At 34.5% G+C, this 19,153-nt stretch overlaps 1 protein-coding gene and 1 pseudogene across 4 annotated transcripts in view; one reads left to right on the top strand and one right to left on the bottom strand.

Moving 5' to 3' along the window:
* LOC110261611 (uncharacterized) overlaps window positions 1–19,153 on the top strand; it is a 310,291-nt gene that overhangs the window by 211,249 nt on the left and 79,889 nt on the right. The window lies entirely within an intron of this gene.
* On the bottom strand, window positions 310–19,010 carry LOC110258557 (olfactory receptor 4F4-like; annotated as a pseudogene).

The raw sequence follows: 19,153 nt of genomic DNA, 5'->3' as shown, positions 1-19,153 counted from the left end.
GTAACAGTAACAATAGTCATAATTAAAATTAACATTATTATTAATTTCAGTTGTCCTGAGAACAACAACCAAAATTATAAAGATGGGCCAGATTTCCCAAATGGGAAATCATTTTGCATTCAGTGGTCAATAAAGGATTGTAGTATATTGTAGAATCGACACAGAACTTACATCTGGAGATACACATGATTTCCATATGTGAACTGAGGAACTCTTCCTAGTCCCAAGTAATTGGACAGGTGTGGCTAATTTAGGGAGCTCACAGTAGACATTCTGCTAATGTGAAATCCTGACTTTCATAGGCAAACATCACAGTCTCTTAATGGCAATTTTAATCTCTTTGTTTCTTAAAGTGTAAATGGCAGGGTTTAGGAGAGGTGTGATGACTGCATAAAAGACAGCAAGAAACTTGTCCACCCAGGTGATGCCCAGTGGACACAGATAGATGAAGATGCAGGGCCCAAAGAAGAGCACCACCACTGTGATGTGGGCAGTGCAAGTGGAGAGAGCCTTGGATGCCCCATCCTTAGACTGATGGCAGACAGTAAGCAGGATATAAGTGTAAGAGATCAGTAAGAGAATGAAGCAGGTGGTTGCCAGTACCCCACTGTCAGCATTTATCAACTTTTCTAGAATATAAGTGTCCATGCAGGCTAGCTTGATCACCAATGGAATATCACAGAAAAAGCTATCCAATTCTCTGGGTCCACAGAAGGGCAGTTTTATAATTATAGCTAGTTGGCTTATTGAATGCACAAAGCCAGTGATCCATGATGTCATCACTAGCCAAATACACATTTGTTTGTTCATGATGCTAGAGTAATGGAGTGGCTTGCAGATGGCCACATAACAGTCGTAGGCCATTAGCACAAGCAGCACCATCTCAGACCCTCCAAAGAAATGTCCAAAAAAAATCTGACACATGCAACCCCAAAAGAGATGGTCTTGTGTTCTTTGAGAAAGTCTGTGATCATTTTAGGGGTGATTACTGAGGAAAGGCAGAAGTCAATGAAGGAAAGATTGGCTAACAGGAAGTACATAGGGGAGTGGAGATGGAGGTCAGAAATAATTAGGAGCACAGTGAAGTTGTTGCCTAAAATGGTGATTAAATAAAGTAAAGGAAATAGCAGTAGGAGGAAGGCCTGTAGCTCCCATGCATCACACAGCCCAAGAAGAATAAATTCAGACACCACTGTCTGGTTTACTTCTTCTATTTAGTTCAGTCTAAGTTTACCTAAAGAAAATATATTAAGAAACAAATTTTCTGAATAAACAGTCTGTGCATCAAGTGTTTTTCATATATTTCTAATGGATGTATGTATATTTACATAATCACTCTGTAAAAAAAAAAATTTGGTATTTTCCTATAAAGCTCAACATTCACACACTCCATGGTCCAAAAATTTCACTCCCATTTGCATGCCCAGGATAAACACATGCCCAGGATAAACACTTGCATAGGTATACAGGGAGAAATTTGCAATAATCAGGACAATAGAACTGTAACAAATAAAGTAAGACTTTATAAAATGACATCACATGAGATCGGGCATGTTCAGATTGGTTTGGCCGTATTCAGGGAACTATACCCAGTCACTTGTGATGGAGCATGATGAAGGATAATGTGAGAAAAAGAATATGTATATGTATATACATGTGCATATACATACATATATATGTGACTGGGTCACTTTGCTGTACAGTACAAATTGACAACACTAAATTAACTGTAATGGAAAACATAAAAGTCGTAAAGTAAAAAATAAAATGACGTCAATGTATTTTAGTAAAACATAGTAATGAAGGGAAAAAAAAGGTCCAAAATGGATCCATATGGCATAATTTGTATAAAATTAAGAGCAATAGAAAAATAACTATATTTTTCAGAAATATAAGTCATAAAACTGTATACAAAAAAATGAGGTGCTTGACCTCAGTTTTACAGAAGCTAAGTATTAGTGTGAGGATGAGCACATAAGCAGTTGTATATTTTTTTCACCTATTTGTGTTTTGTATTAGGTTGTGCTTTCATATATATCATTTTGTTATTAAATAAGCAAACAAAAAATGGGCATGGAAAATACTGTGAGGATATGCTATGAGTCAAGAATTATGGAGTTCCCGTCATGGCACAGTGGTTAAGGTATCTGACTAGGAATCATGAGGTTGCGGGTTTGATCCCTGCCCTTGCTCAATGGATTAATGATCCGGCATTGCTGTGAGCTGTAGTGTAGGTCGCAGACGCAGTTCGGATCCTGCGTTGCTGTGACTACAGCTCTGATTAGACCCCTAGCCTGGGAACCTCCATACGCCGCTGGAGCAGCCCAAGAAATGGCAAAAAGACAAAAAAAAAAAAAAATTATAATAGCAATAATATATATACATTACTGGATAAAATAGATAATTAACAAGGACCAACTGTATAGCACAGGGAAATCTACTCAATAGGTTGAATAATCCATATGGGGAAAAAAATATATATATATATATTTCCCATATAGATTATATCTGATTCACTTTGCCATACACATGAAACTAATAACAAATTTGTAAGTCAACCATACATCAATAAAATTTTTTTAAAAAGAAATTATGATCAATTCAGTACAGTGAATCTGAGGTAAAATAGCATTTTACAAAAAATGACATTTTTCTCCTGACGAATAGTCGATTTGCAAAAATTTCTGCCATTTGCAGCAATGCGGTTGGACCTAGAGAATATTACACTTAGTGAGATAAGAGAAAGACAGATACTGTTTGATATCACTTATGTGTGGAATCTAAAACATTAAAAATGACATTTTATTGTTTGAAGCTGATCAAAAGATAGTTATTATACATAAATTTGAAAAAACTATATCACATTATTGAAGGGTAATAATATTTTGTTAGTGAATAAATAGGTTAGTAAGTGGATCCATTAAAAGAAAGATATTAATGCTAGTTTTGACAAAAGGACAAAACATTTTCACAACATAGTTAACTAAGTATAAGAGCAAATAAACTAATCAAGAAGAAAGTGGATAATAGTCAGTGGAAGCATGAATGTTCCAGGCATACAGAATAAATAATGATCATCAGGAAGAAATGTGTTCTGTTCATAAAAGTCAAAGCTGTGTAAACTTCGATGTACATAGATAAGATATAAGTTGCCCATGGCTGTATGAAAAATAATCTTTGTATATGTAGTAGTTCTATTTTTGCTCTTGGCAGTCATTGCTTCAGGTATTGCTCTCCTTTAGTCTTGGTTTACCCTCAGTAAATTTATCTTATTAAATTTACCCTCTACAATTTATTTATGTATTTATTTATTTAAAGATTTTTAATATTTGCCATTATAGTTGGTTTACAGTGTTCTGTCAATTTCTACTGTACAGCTGTTGTTGATTATATTGTTATTGTTTAAGTCCATACAGTTATCAGATGCCAGGGATGCAAATAAGAAACAGAATTAGAAAATGGTACACGTAAGAGGGTATTTTACTTTTTGCTAGTATGGTAAAATAAGAACTTATTGAATGTTTTCTTACTGTGTACTGCGATCACTTTTAACCATTTCAATGAAAAAGAAATAAACTATAATTGTTATACGTTAAACTAAAGAAGGCTATGCCTGATTTCTCACCGAATATTTTCTTTAAAAGTTGTTAATATATTTTAGTTGTTTTACAAAAGACAATAATTTAGTACTACTAAATTAACAATATCAATAGGTATATTAGGCTTTTGTTACAATTAATCATATATAATTAAAAATAATTTTCTATTATATCCTGAGTGGGAGAAGGAGATCTAAGATTCTAAGACTGTAACTGTAGAAATCAAATGAACACTGTAAACCAGCTATATGGAAAAAAATAAAAATCATTATATCAAAAAAATGAAGTTGTGGTACACACACACACAGGAATATTATTCAACCATAAAAAATGAGGAACTCCTACCATCTGTGACAACATCATGAGTGGACCTTATAGGCATTATGCTAAGTGAAGTGTCAGACAGAGACAAATACTGTACAATCTCACTTATCTGAGGAATATTTTTTTTTTAAATCATAGAAAAAGAGATCTTGTGGTTACCAGAGGAGGAGGGTGGAAGGAGGGGGAATTGGAGGAAAGGGATCAAAAGGTAGAAGGTTCATTTCCACAGAAAAGAAAATAATAGACTTGGAGAATAGACTTGTGGTTGCCTGGGGGGAGAGGAGGGAGTGGGAGGGATTAGGGGATGCAAACTATTGCTGGTGGAATGGATTTACAATGAGATCTTGCTGTGTAGCATTGAGAACTATGTCTAGATACTTACATCACAACACAACAATGGGAGGAAAAAGTATGTATACATGTATGTGTAACTTGGCCCCCATTCAGTACAGCGGAAAAAGAAAAAGGTAGAAATTTCTAGTTTTAAGATAAGTAAATTCTAGGGATGTAAGTACAACGTGGTGACTCAGCTAAAACTGATGTATGACACATAGGAAAGTTGCTAAGACAGTAAATCCTAAGAGTTTTCATCACAAGGAGAAATTATTTCCCTTTCTTCTTTTCTTCTTTCTTTTCTATTTATTACATCTACATGAGAAAATGAATATTAGCTGAACCAATAATGATAATACTTTTCACAATATATGTAAATCAAACCTTCTATATGCCCTAAACTTATACAGTGATGTGTGTCAATTATTTCTCAATCAACTGGAAAAAAGACTCTAACAACAACAACAACAAAAAAAAAATCAAATGACTTAAAGCAGAGCTTATTTAAAAAATAATCAAAACTTAGCAAAAGAAAAAAGAAAAAGAAAAATAGTTCTGTTATTGTCCTTAGCACTCATTGCTTCAGGTTTTGCTCTTTAAGTCTGAATTTACCCTCACTGCTGTCTGTAATTGAAACTGTTGATTATATTTTCCCATTAAATCCATAATTACCATATACCAGGGATGAAAATAAGAATAGAATTAGAAAGTTCTAGATATAGGAGGAGCTTTTAATTTTTCCTGGTATCGTAAGCAAGAATTTGTTGAATATTTTCTATGACTTGTGATCACTTTTGAGCATTTCAATGAAAAAGAAATAGTCTGTAGTTGTTGTAGATTATACCAAAGAGTAAAAGGCTATGCCTGCTTTCTCTCTTTTTTTTTAATCACATCTGTAGTTGTATAATGATCCCTGCTTTCTCAATTAATACTTGCTTTAAAATTTGCTATTATTTTTTCAGTTGAACTTTGTATTTTTGTTACAAAAGAAAAATATTACTACCAAAGTAAGTATATTAAATAGCTATATAAATGAGAGTTATACGTGTTAAGCAATCATAGTTGGGATAGGAAAGTCTAAAGATTTTAAGATTAAAATAGTACAATCAAATGACTTAGAACTTATTAAAAAAGAATCAAAAGAGAAAAGGAAAAGAAAAAAGAAAATGAGATCATTTCCATTTTCTTTTTTGAGCTTCTAATTTCAGGATCATGGGTAAACTAAGTGTCTCCCTCTATCTCTGAATACCTCCCATGTGCCAGAAATTTCCACTCACATCGTCTACTGGTAATAATCACAATAACCCCATGAAGTAGGTCTTATTCTGAGTTTCACTAACTTGTTAGACATCTCAGAGCTGCCAAATAGTGTGACTGAGTGCACACCCAGAGCTCTCTGACTCCAGTCCTTTCTCTGTGCTATCATTCTGGGTCTCCCTCTGTTCAGTTCCTAGAGCATATTCCATTTCCATGGTAACTATTGATGTTTATGGCCTTTGAGATACTTCTCTATCTCCGATCTCTATCAGGTTTCTTGCTGAGCTAAATTAGTAACAATTCATTCTTCTCAGTGTTTGAAAATTTCTGTTAGTTACATATCTGTGCCTAGAACACAGTTTTCCTTAATTCAGGAAGCCTATAGACCCTGATGGTTGTGGCTTTGGTGATCTCTGACACTGTGTAGAAGGCATTCCTTATGATGCTTACCTAGGGAGTCCAGAAGCCCCAAAATGTAGCTGGAAGAAGAACTCCTTGATATTCCTGGAGGCTTGCAGCAAATTCCAAACCATTTTAATTAGTATGCATAAAAATGATATTAAAACTTTATGAAATTGCCTTAAATGTGATCGAGGATGGGAAGTAGAGAAGTTAAGAAATTTACAGTTTAGACTATCCATCTTCTTACCAGAGAGACACAATATTTGATCATATTTTTTCCCAAGGATGAAGCATTGTCCACATGCTACCTAGAATCAGAAATAAAATCATATTACATCAAAAGAAAACTCCACTTTCTGTTGTGATCAGTGTTCATGGGAGGGTGTGAGCAGGTATTTATGGTAGAGAATGGCCTCTCGGGTAGGAAACTTTCAGGCTACCCATGCTGTATTCCTTTGGGACCTCTTCATTTCTGAGTTTCTAAAGTGAAATGAGAGTATCAGTGGGAAGGGGTGCCTTTTGCCAAGGTCAGAAAGAAACCTGGTGAGGGCAATTATAAAAATTCTAATGGTGGAAGTTAAGCACATTTTATCATAAAACATTTGTTAGGGTAACTTTTGTTCTTTTTAAAAAAGAAAAACCTTATTTCAGAACTAAGTTGCAATTTCTAGTCCCAGATGACTCGGGTGAGTGGGCAGGGATGACCAGCAGAGAGAAGTGGGCTAGTGACTGCTGTACACTAACTATGCACGTGATAAATTATCCAGACTTGAACTGCTGTCTAGTGGGGTTTAAAGGGGGTTAGGGAAACTTTGTGAAGTATGAAAAATTTCTGTGGTTATTTGAGCAATGATCTAGATTTCACCTTGAGTAAAAGGCAATATTATTCATACTCTTCAAAATAACGAAATAATGGAAGCGTACCTTTTATTTTCATTTACAGAGTATCATATAAATTCATTATTATTGACAAGGTGCCAACATTTTAGAGGTTGAGAAGGAACTATGAAAATCTGTCTCTATCCATTCCTGTTACTTTTTCACTAGGAAAAAAAAAAAAAAAAAGAAACACCTATTCACATTGGTGGTTATGGTTTCAATTTCCTTTCCATGCAATTACATAATTATATGTACACATGTCAACTATACATTTGCAGGAGACTTTTTCAATTTTTTAGAAGACATAAGAACTGAAAGGGTATTTTAAATTTCAATTTACTTAAAATCAATTTATATTTAAATACCTTTTAATTCAATATAAGTGGTTGCTTTTAGAGAAATAGGGAGAAATTCAGAGAAAATGTTTATGTGGTGACATTTTTAGTGTTCTCTTCACATTTTGGAAATTGATACTTGGGCTTTGGAAAGCAGATGTGGAAAAATTATGAGGTACAAGCATAAGATGTAGGTTTAATATGAACTATGTGGGTAGTGTCAATGAGTTCAACCCACCACTGGTCAGCCTGGCTGAAGATCAGGCATAGGAAGGTCCTCTGTCTTGAGACATAGGCTACAAACATCTCTACCTTGAAGTGTGGTTGGTTATGTTTAAGAAACAGAAACCAAAGCTAAACGAGTAAACTGTTTATTCAAGTTCCATCATGTGAATATTTTGGCAATAGGGGAATACAAATATATTTAAATAGGGCAACTCTGTTAAAATAAACTTGAATATAGAGGAGGGCAGATTGACATACCTTCTCTCAACTCCACATAAGCTTGGCAGGTAGGATGGCTATGATGCAGTGTATCTGCAAGGTGATTTTCTGTTCATTTCCCTCCCTTGTAATTGTTAAAGAGTTTTTGCCAGGCAGACATTTTGCTGGTCTTGGTTGATGGAGCACTCTAGGAAAGTTCCAAGTGTTTGCTGAAACTTCATAGTCCCTCTATCTGAACAATCTAGGAAGTAAATGAATCTTGTGTTTCTACTTCACCAGTAAGGAAAGACAGAAGTGTAGGAGGGGTACAGTCTGTTCAACTGATGAGGGTGTTAATATTTTTATTCTTATACTGATGCAGCTTCTAGGAAATGGGGCCTCTTAACCAAAGAAACCAAAGTGGGCAACCAACCAAAAGAAATATATGTAGAAAACCCCAGCCCTATTAATACATTTCTAAATATGGACATACATTTAGAAGGTGCTATGTTAGTTTCTTATAAAACTAAAGATGATATTGCCATGTGATAAGATAATTGTACTCCTAGGTATATATCAACTTGAGTTTAAAAATTTTGTGCATACAAAAATCTGCATAGTAGTGTTTATGGCAACTTTATTGTTAATTATCAAAACTGAGAGACAACCAAGATGTCTTTCAATACATGAATAGATAAGCAAATCATTTTACATCCATACAATGGAAAATTACTCATCAAAAAAAAGAAATAATCTATCAAGTCATGAAAAGACATAGAGGATCCTTAAGTGTATATTGCTACATTGAAGAAGCCAATTGGTGACATTCTGGAAAATGCAAAACTGTGGGGACAGTGAAAAGATAATTGGATGTCAGGGGTTCAGGTGGATGGATGAATAGGTGAAGCACAGGAGACTTTAATGCAATGATTTTTTTTTTTTATGACACTGTAATTTTGAAACCTGGGCTTATGCATTTGCTGTGTCATCTCTGTGCACCTAAAAGGAATAAATGCATAGTAACATCAAACATATGTTTGTTTCTAATACCATTTTCCAGCAAAAGGAAACAGAGATGTCTGGAGAAATCAAATACACATCTTCTCACACACATTGATGGGATATATCATAGAGGCACACAAATCAAATGAAAAACTCCCAGTAGCAATAGTACATTGTAATCCAAATTATAAAATAAATATTCATGAATTCAATATTAATGAAAATTATTGAATAAATTAGTAAGTGAGGTAGAAAAGAAATCTCCCATGTGGAAGAATTGCAAAGAAATTATGTAGATATGGTACCCTAAACTAGGGGACAATAACTCCCCATTCCTGAAGTATGGGCTAAATATGGTGACCTTTCTTTTCCCAAAAGGTACAATGTGGAAATGAAGAAAAGTAACTTTATACTGAAGAAACCTGGCAATTGCTATTTCAGCCAGATCATCAAGGTCAACATCAACAGTCATAAATCATATTCATAGCTTAGGAGGGTGGCTCTTTGTTGTGTCCTGCACTGAAGGTCAATGGGAGATTCTGAAACAGGGATGGTGCAGCATATAAAACATGAGACTCTTTTACATTTTAAAAGTAGGGGACCAGGAGGCACTCTGTTTCTCTGAACAAAGGCCTCTAGGCTCTAGCCCACAAGACTTTCATTAGGGAAAGTGAAGTGTTTAGGTTAGTGAGCAAAAGTAGGCATAGGGAATGTCAAAACTATCTCTTAGTGAAATGTAGGGCGACTACTAGCAATAAAAGTCACAGATGTGTATACATTTAGGATATAGTGCAGCTGCCTAAAGAACAACATAGTTAATGTGTAAACCACTTACTTTATTTTGACAGGAAACCCTGCACTTTAGAACTCTGCGTTGGCAAACATGTTTATCTGGCTTTCGCCATCACAAGCATTCCTTGGCTTTTCATGCTTTTCCACTACTAAGTTTGCTTTCTGCAGAGTTCAGCAGTTCAGTGGTCTCCAACAGCTCTTTACCCGTGGTGTTCCTCCCTTGAGTCCATGACTCTGCTATAATCATGAGAAAAGTGTCAAATAAATGTCAACAGACTGGTATGCTTCTTACTTTGTAATTACTCAACAAGTTTAACATAGAATTGCCATATGACCCATTGATTCTACTGCTAGGTAATTAAAAGAATTACCCAAAGAATTAAAACCAGATGTTCAAACCAAACTTGTACACAAATGTTTACCATAGAACCATTCACAGTGGCCAGTTATGGAAACAATCCAAATGTTCACCAGCTGATGAATGGATAAACAGATACAGTCATCCATATACAAAGGAATATTATTCAGCCATAAGAGGAAATGATGTACTGAGACACATTTCCATATGGGTGAAATGAAAAGGTGATGCTAAATGAAAGAAGACAGACATTAAAGGTCACATATTATTTTGATTCCTTTTGTATAAAATATCCAGAATTTGTTAATCCCTAGAGACAGAAAGAAGATTAGTTATGGCCAGGGACTAAAAGCGAGGGAAAGGGAGAATGATTATTCAATGTATGTGGAGTTTTCTTTGAGGTGATGAAAATATTTTTGAACAAGGTGGAGGTGATTGTGCAATATTGTGAATGTACTAATTGGCATTGGATTGTTCCCCACAGATGGTTAATATTACTTTATGTGATTTGTACATATATGATAACATAAAATTTAATACTAAAGAAAGGTAAATGAGGAAATACTCTTTCCCATTATGAATGAAGATTTAAGTATCCACTTTGTTTTAGTCCTTTTTTTTTTTCCCAAAATTATACTTGACTTAGGTTTTCCTTTCCCTTTCCAGGTTAAAAAAAAAATGTAATTTTCATGTAAAAGAGTAGGCAACATTTCACACACTAGGTTTTTCATTTCTCTCCAGGTTAGACATTATGTAGAACTTAGAACAAATTTTATTAAATGAGAATAACTGATAGCAATTTAACAGAAATCAAGTTTGTTAGAACAATATATTGAAATAAAGCTCTTATGATAGTGTCAAATGATTTAAGAATGTGTGATATTTGGTCTTCCATGTTTGTACATGGCTTTTCTGAGAAGCTTGTCAGTATGCATTCAGTATGTCTAGATTCACTTTAATGAATTAAACTATCCACTTAACTGAATCCCATAGAACACAAATTCTAGCCCCCTTTCTGCTATTAACTAATGATTTTATAACATTATTTCTTCATCTGATAGGAAATTGTATTGCCATCTCATCATTTTGTTAGAAAGAAAAAATGAGATAATGTAGGTAAAAATACTCAACAGACAAAAAGCTGTAGACCTGTGAAATGTTATTTATATGTTGCAGCAATGATATAAAAGAAGCAATATGGTGAAAAGATTAAATCCAAGGATTTTGAAATTAGGACAAAATTGCATTTTAATACTGGATGTGAGTTTATCATAGAGATCGTTGCCTACATATTTACTTTCCATATTATTTAATTTTAGTATCTCTAAAGTGGGGTCAGTAATTGTATAAATGAGGTAAAAAGCAGGTACAGTGTTTTCAAGGCTATGCTTCCAACAGAATTTTACACATTTTTTTTTTTACTAATGAATTAGTTAATATGTATTCTTTTCCCCTGGCCTTGTTTTAAATGATATTTAATTAATAAATTGGCACTAAAATATTTAGGAGATGCTGATTTTCCTTGAAGATATTTTGCTGTCATATTTTATTAGCCATAGCTCCCTTTGTTTTCTGTTGAATTTTTAAACCAAACTTTTAATATATATTTTCTTCTCAATGTCATGGGAATTCAAAGTTGAGCTCTCCTGATAAATGATCTGGGAATTCAGGTCTCAGAGTCAAGTGGTCACCAAATGCTGTTGTCAGAGCTGGAACAGTTGTAAGGAGCGTTAACCACACAGATCAAAGAGGGAAACGTTTCTTAAAAGGTTCAGTACTAGTGAAAAATTGTTTTCTGAGACCTTTCTTTTTTGTCAGGTAAGGGGGATTGTAGAATTTGATGAGTAACCTGCTAAAATTACCAGCTCTTTTCCTTATAAGAGTAATGCATAGTACCTCTTCCACACCATTGGAAAAAAGCCCTGCTGCCTTCCTTCCCTCTCATTCTTATCTCTGTTTTAGTTTTCCATTCAACAAACATTTGTTGAACCTCCGGAGGTACCAATCTTTCCAAGGGAAAGTGAGAATTTCATTTTGGGTTGCATTAGTGCTGCATGTACCTCCATTGTGTCTTAATTTATGGGAAAATTTTGAGACCTGGATTATATAGAACTAGCAACTAGGAAGGACCCTGGAAATTGGTTTTAATGTCCGTTGCCTTTGATCTGCTATTTGTTTGTGGTAATTTTTTTTTTTTTTTTTTTGTCTTTTTGCCTTTTCTTAAGCCGCTCCCGTGGCATATGGAGGTTCCCATGCTAGGGGTCTAATCGGAGCTGTAGCCACCAGCCTATGCCAGAGCCACAGCAACACCAGTCTGAGCTGCATCTGCAACCTACACCACGGCTCATGGCAACACCGGATCCTTAACCCACTGAGCGAGGCCAGGGATCAAACCCACAACCCCTTGGTTTTAGTAGGATTCGTTAACCACTTTGCCACGATGGGAACTCCTGTTTGTGGTAATTTCTAGAATGACAATCATTTATTAATTCCACAGGCATCTGTTTTCAATAGGAATAATACATGAAACAAAATGGTACTTACCAAGGAAGTATTATTATCAACTATTGATGCACTTATATACATATGCATGCCCAATCCATTCCACCCCTTGCCTCTCTCCCAAACTCACATGACTTAGGTTGGTCAGGATTTATGACTAAGTCACAATCCATGCTATCAAGAGTCTCATATCCCTAATATCAGAGACAATTGTAAATTATAACATCATAAAGAAGTATTATGAAAAGCTTGCAAGTATGATGTGAGAGCAAAGAGGAGGAGACTAGAGGAAAGAGGGAGACATCCTTGAGTTATTGTTGCACAGGTAGAATTTTTAAAATGAGAAGTAATCAGGCAAAGGAAAAAGATCATGGATACCTTTAGTGCAGAATAAAAGTATGGGTAAACCTGGTATTAATGACAGAACAAGTGTCCTGGTAGTCCATGGAGAGGCCAGATAAGAGGCTGAGAAAATGGGTTGTGGACAGATACCAAGATCTCTATGTGCCATGCTGAGATATTGTAAAGGCAGGAGCAGTTACTGAGGGTTTGTAAGCCATGAGTAGGCAACAAAAGACTCAGGAGCCACTCTGGAGTTCTGACTGCTTCCCTTTAACTGTTATAGTATTCCTTCTCTTGCTTCTCTTCTTCTCTCCTATGTCTTTTCTCTCCTTGTCCCTGTCCCTTCTCTCTCCTCCCTTCTCTTTCCTTTTCCTATCATCTCCTTCCTTACTCTAATCAATTAACTGAACAATAGATATAATTTAAAGAAACTAGCCATAAACAGTCACGAATAGGAGGTTTTATCTTGGACACCAGTCTCTTACATAGAATGTTTCCTATTAAGGGGCTATTGTGATTTTTTTTTTAATAAGTAAACAGTTGTTGACACACATGTAAAATTTTATTTCAGAATTTAAATGCTCTTTTGAATGGTATTGACATTGCTACAAGCTGACTGAAGAATTGTGCATCTTGAACCTTTCGTTTTTGTATTTAAATTCCGTTTTTAAGTCAAAAACAATTCTAGGTTGTTTTAGACTATTTAAATGTAGGCCTTGGGAAGTGAAGGCCACATGCAATCCTACTCTTCAGGATTCACTGTTGGTAACATTTGGTGTGTATTCTTGGAACATTTTAAAATTAAAATACAGAGGTATTTTCATGTTATGAATGTAGTTCTAGGTTCTTGCTTTAATTCAGTTTCTGAATGGTTGTTTCTAGACATTTCAGTACATATAATAAATTGACCTCAGCATTTCACCAATTAATACATACTGCTGGTCATCATTTAACAGTTTCTTACAGGAATTAATGTTGGCTGTGATTATATATAGTCAAACATTAAATTCTATTATTTTTGACTTCAGATCTAGATGATGATAATCTTGCTCTTACTCATGAGAACAAGGCCTCTTTTTTATGTCACATCAAACTTAACTAGATTATGGATGGCATATTATTGTGGGTAGAAACTCTTTATCTAGCACTGAACAAGCCATGACAAATGCTAATTGACATATTTTTTTTCATGTAGCTTAGACAGATTTATGCTACTGGGACAAACAGCCACAATAAAAGTGACTTGTAATAAGTTTATTTTTTTCAGCTGTATTAAGGTATAATGGAAATAAATATTAGATTTAAGGCTTAAACTTGATATATAGAAACATTATATATGTATCAAATAATTACCACACTCAAACTAATTAACATACCCATTACTTCACAGGGTTTTACCTCCGTGAGGAGAGTTAATGTTTACCCTCTTAAACCTTTACCTTCTTTTCTTTTTTTTGTCTTTTCTCTTTTTTAGGGCCACACCTGCATCATACGGAGGTTCCCAGGCTGGGGGTCTAATCAGAGCTACAGCTGCCGGCCTACACCACAACCACAGCAATGCCAGATCCAAGCCATGTCTGTGACCTACACCACAGCTCACGGCAATGCTGGATCCTTAACCCACTGAGCAAGGCCAGGGATCGAACCTGCAACCTCATGATTCCTAGTCAGATTTGTTTCTGCTGTGCCACAATGGGAATTCCACAAATTTCAAGTTTAAAAAAAAAAACTTTTCTAATAAAAGTCCCATAAGCAATATAAATAAATATTGAATATAAGCTTATTGTATATTAGATCTCCAGAACTTATTTCCCTTGGTGAGTGAAACTTTGTCCCTTTTGAACAACATCTCCCTGTTTCACCTCCACCCACCCCCTGGCAATGAAAATTCTATTCTTTGCCTCCATGAATTTAACTCTTTTAGATTTCTAAAATATGGTACCATATAGTATTCTATGACTGACTTATATCCCGGTTTTTTTCATGTTTTTGCAAGTGGAAGGGTTTCTTTCCTTTTTTATTGCTGAATAATATTTCTGAGTGTGTGCGCACATGTGTGTGTCCATGTGTGTAGCATGTTTTCTTTATTCATTCATTTATCCTCAGACATGTAGGTTGTTTCCTTATTTTAGTTACTTTGAACAATGTTACAATGATTACAGAAAAGCAAATATGTCTTTGAGGTACTGGTTTATTTTTTCCCATATATAAAAAGAGGGATTACTACACCATACAACAGTCCTATTTTTAATTTTTTGAGAACCTCAATACTATTTTTCAATAATGATAGGAATTTTATTATTTTTATGCACTTTCTTTTTTTCACATAAATTGAAAATATTTCCAAATCTGCATATGTAGAACTATTTATTTAATTTTGACAGCTTTGTAGTATTCTACCATGTATATGTACTATAATGTGCTTAATACTCAATTCTCTACTGATTGACAGGTATCAACATTCTATTATACATGTTTATGTGTGTATATATGTGTAAATATATACATGTTATGTAAATATAGTTATACATAATATTTACTCTTGTGCTGTTATGGCTAAAAATAGATTTGTACATTTTAAATTATAAGAAACATTGTCAGTAGGCAATTATTTCAACCATGTATGAGAGTAGCTTTTATATTGAAACCTTGGTAATACTGGGAATTCTCATCTGTTTCTTCTGTTTCTCTTTCTTTTTCCCTATTGATTGGTAAAACAGAGAACTTTGGTCCTCCTAATCACTGCTGATATTGAGACTGAGCATCAATCAAAATTTATTGACCACCTGTACATGTTGTTGTTATCACACCAACTGTCAGTTACCTGTACAGGTATCCCCATTTTTTCAAGTGTGACCTCCTTCTTATGAAGTTAACATATTGACCTATCAATTATAACCCTTTGTCTAAGGCCTCTATTTTTCCTTCCTATTGAACTGTATCCAATGAAGAGAATTTGTATTAATGAATGAATTTTTAACATTTAGATAATAAAGAAAAGATAAAGAAAAAGAAATTACCCAATTTTCCTGAGACTAGGAAAAAAATCTTTTAAAAGTTTAAAAAACTGGTATTGACAGATACTGATTTTTCATGACTTTTTTGGGGGGTTATTGAAACACTTTTATTTATACCACATAGTTGGGAATATATTGAAATTATATTTTTATATACCTGAATATGTTTTAAAATCTACATATTGCATGACCAAAGCTTTTAGACAGAGATTTGATTGCATTTTCTTTGAAATGTCACATCCACTGCTTTTAACCTTAGTAATTTTTCCACCCTCTCGTGCTCAGTCCTTCTCTACTACTTTCTCACTTATTGGCTATAAAATTCTCCCTCCAGTGCTCTTCTGTCAGGGATTCTAGCACCACCCCTGTAGTCTTTCCTTTGGGTTAACGACACCCACTCCCCATCCATCACCCTCACAATGTCCTTCCCGACTGGCTTGGACGCCCTCAAGTCTACCCTTGGATACATCAAGTCCAAGGTGCTCTAGTTTACATATGATCATTTCTTGCTGAGGCAATGCAGGCTGTGCCCAAAGGGGAGCCCAGCCATGGAGTAGAGAGCTATTGGAATTAATGACATCGTGAGAGAGAATGGTGACAATGGTGAGGGGCCTGGAGGAGAGCTTGGTAGTAGCCTTGCAAGTGGGGGCACTTATGCTATTCACTTCAGGAACAAGCATCAAGTAATTTGATTTGTCTATTTAAAAATTAAGTAGTTTAGAAAATTACATAAGGAAAAGATAAATGCCCAAGAGTGGGATTCCTGGGCCATATGGTAGTTCTAAGTATAGTTTTCTAAGGTGCCTCCATACTGTTCTCCATAGTGTTTGTACCAGCTTACATTCCTACCAATAGTGCAGGAGGGTTCCCTTTTCTCCACATCCCCTCCAGTATTTGTTCTTTGTGGACTTGTTAATGATGGCCATTCTGACTGGTGTGAAGTGATACCTTATAGGAGTTTTGATTTGCATTTCTCCAAAAAATCAGAGATGTTGAGCATTTTTTCATGGGCCTGTAAGCCATCTGCATATGTTTTTTGGTGAAATGTCTATTTAGTTCTTTTGCCCATTTTTCAATTGGGTCTTTTTTTTTTTTTTAATGTTGAGTTGTATGAGCTGTCTGTATATTTTAGAGATTAAGCCCTTGTCAATCTTGTCATTTGAAACTATTTTCTCCTATTCTGTAAGTTGTCTTTTTGTTTTCTTTTTGGTTTCCTTTGCTGTGCAAAAGCTTTTCAGTTTGATTAGGTCCCCTTGGTTACATGACCCAGCAATCCCACTCTTGGGCATATATCCAGACAAAACTTTCCTTAAAAAAGACACATTCACCTGCATGTTCATTAACAATAGCCAAGACATGGAAGCAACCCAAAGGTCCATCGCAGATGATTGGATTAGGAAGACGAGGTATATATACACAATGGAATACTACTCAGCCATAAAAAAGAACAAAATAATGCCATTTGCAGCAACATGGATGAAACTAGAGCCTCTCATCCTGAGTGAGGTAAGTCAGAAAGAGAAAGACAAATGCCATATGATATCACTTATATCTGGATCTAATATATGGCACAAGTGATCCTTTCCACAGAAAAGAATATCATGGACATGGAGAAGAGACTTGTGGTTGCCAAGGGGGAGGAGGAGGGAGTAGGATGGATTGGGAGTTTGGGGGTAATAGATGCAGACTATTGCCTTTGGAATGGATTAGCAATGAGATCCTGCTGTGTAGCACTGGGAACTATGTCTAGTCACTTATGATGGAGTATGATAATGTGAGAAAAAAGAATGTATAAATTTATACATAACTGGGTTACCATGCTGTACAGTAGGAAAAAAAGGTTAAAAAAAATAAAAAGATAAGCCAATAGATTATGATTAACTATAAAATCAACATTTAGCTATGAATTTACTGGAAGAACAGTATCATATGGCTCAAACTAAGAAATGCATATAAGCCCAGAGATGAACAATTTATGGATAAAAACTAAAATCAAGCATCTTTCTATTTTTCCCTATTGTTCCTTTTTCAAAGTTTTATTGAAGTATAGTTGATTTACAATATTGTGATCATTTTTGCTGTACAACAAAGCTGATTCAGTTTTACATACATATACATACATCCATTCTTATACAGTTTCTTTTCCCATGCAGATTATCATAGAATATTGGGTAGATTTCCCTGTGCTATATGACAGGTCACTGTTGGCCAGTCATTTCATAACCGCAGTGTGCATATGACACTCCAAAACCCCCCAGGCCATCCCTCCCCGCCACCTGTCCCCTTTGGTAACCATGTTTGTTTTCCAAGTCTGTGACGTATGTTTTAAAAATTAGTTTCTTATATAATTTTTCCTTGCAAAGTCTTTTTTTCAAATGTTTATTATTCATATATTTAGTAGCATTTATTTCTGTTTCTATGTGGGAGGAATAATGCCTTCCCCAGTTGGAAGAACTATGGATACTTAATTCTTTTGTGAATATTGATGTTATTACCACTATTTTCTTTTTATCAACAGGGGTACAGTAGGTACCCCTTACAGCTTAAATTTTAGCTTACATATTGTTATTACTCTAAGCAAAATTTTTTGAAGAGAGATTATTCATCTCAAGTTAAGGAAATTTTTTAATTTTCGGTATCTATTTCAAATGTGCCTTCTAGAGAAATTATGTCAATTTTATTGTCATTATCAGTGTATGAGTGTGGCCAATTCCTTACAGCCTTATCCAAGATAAATTATCATTTTAAAACCTTTGAAATCTGTCAGTACAAAATAGTACCTTAAGGCAATCTTATTTCCATTTTTTTATTACTAGTGAGGGTTTTACTTTTCATATAATTATTGGCTATTAGGGTTTCTTCTTTGTCAGTAGTCTTAAATGTTTTGCTCATTTTAAAGTTGGAATATCATAAATCAATTATATGCTAATTAAGAAATAAAATTATAAAAATAAAAAGTAAAATTGGTATACCATACATTCATCTTTATCTGTTTGGAAGAACTGATTTTTTACTAAAAATGTTAATCATCTGTCTAATATTTTATAACTTATTTTACTTTTATTTTTATAGTGTCTATATCTCCATGTAAGATATCTATATGTATACCTTTATTCACTAGCTTTATATTTCTGTCCTTACTTGTGTATAATATAAACTTAATATTTTAGATACCGTCAATTACTATTTTCTCCCTGATTTGTATTATATTCACTATTAAGTGAATATGCTCAGAATGAATTTCCCATCTTAAAGTTTTAAGTGTTCTAATGTTTTAATTTTCTATGTTAATGTGAATAATCCTTTACTTTCTCTTGGTTTATTTTCTGAGTTTAAAATTTTAATATCCCTCTGAAACTTCCTTGAGCTTATGCTGAGAGGCAATGATCTACATTTTGCAAGGCTTACCTGTTGTGCCAACACCATTGGTTAAATAGTTCACCATGTTCATATTGATGTGATACGATTCTTCAGGAGTCTCTTGAGGTCACTCTAAGTTTATTCTAGCCCTCTCATTTCCATTCTTTACATTCAAGTTTTTGTAGCTGTTTGAAAACAGAAATAGGATAAGCTACTGCTGAATATCAT

This window comes from Sus scrofa, chromosome 7 (assembly GCF_054392235.1).
Source record: "Sus scrofa isolate SSC_HxYL_T2T_F1_AM1 chromosome 7, Sscrofa_HxYL_maternal_Yorkshire_Landrace_v2.0, whole genome shotgun sequence".
Taxonomy (NCBI): Eukaryota; Metazoa; Chordata; class Mammalia; order Artiodactyla; family Suidae; genus Sus; species Sus scrofa.
This window is presented reverse-complemented; position numbering and strand designations above follow the sequence as displayed.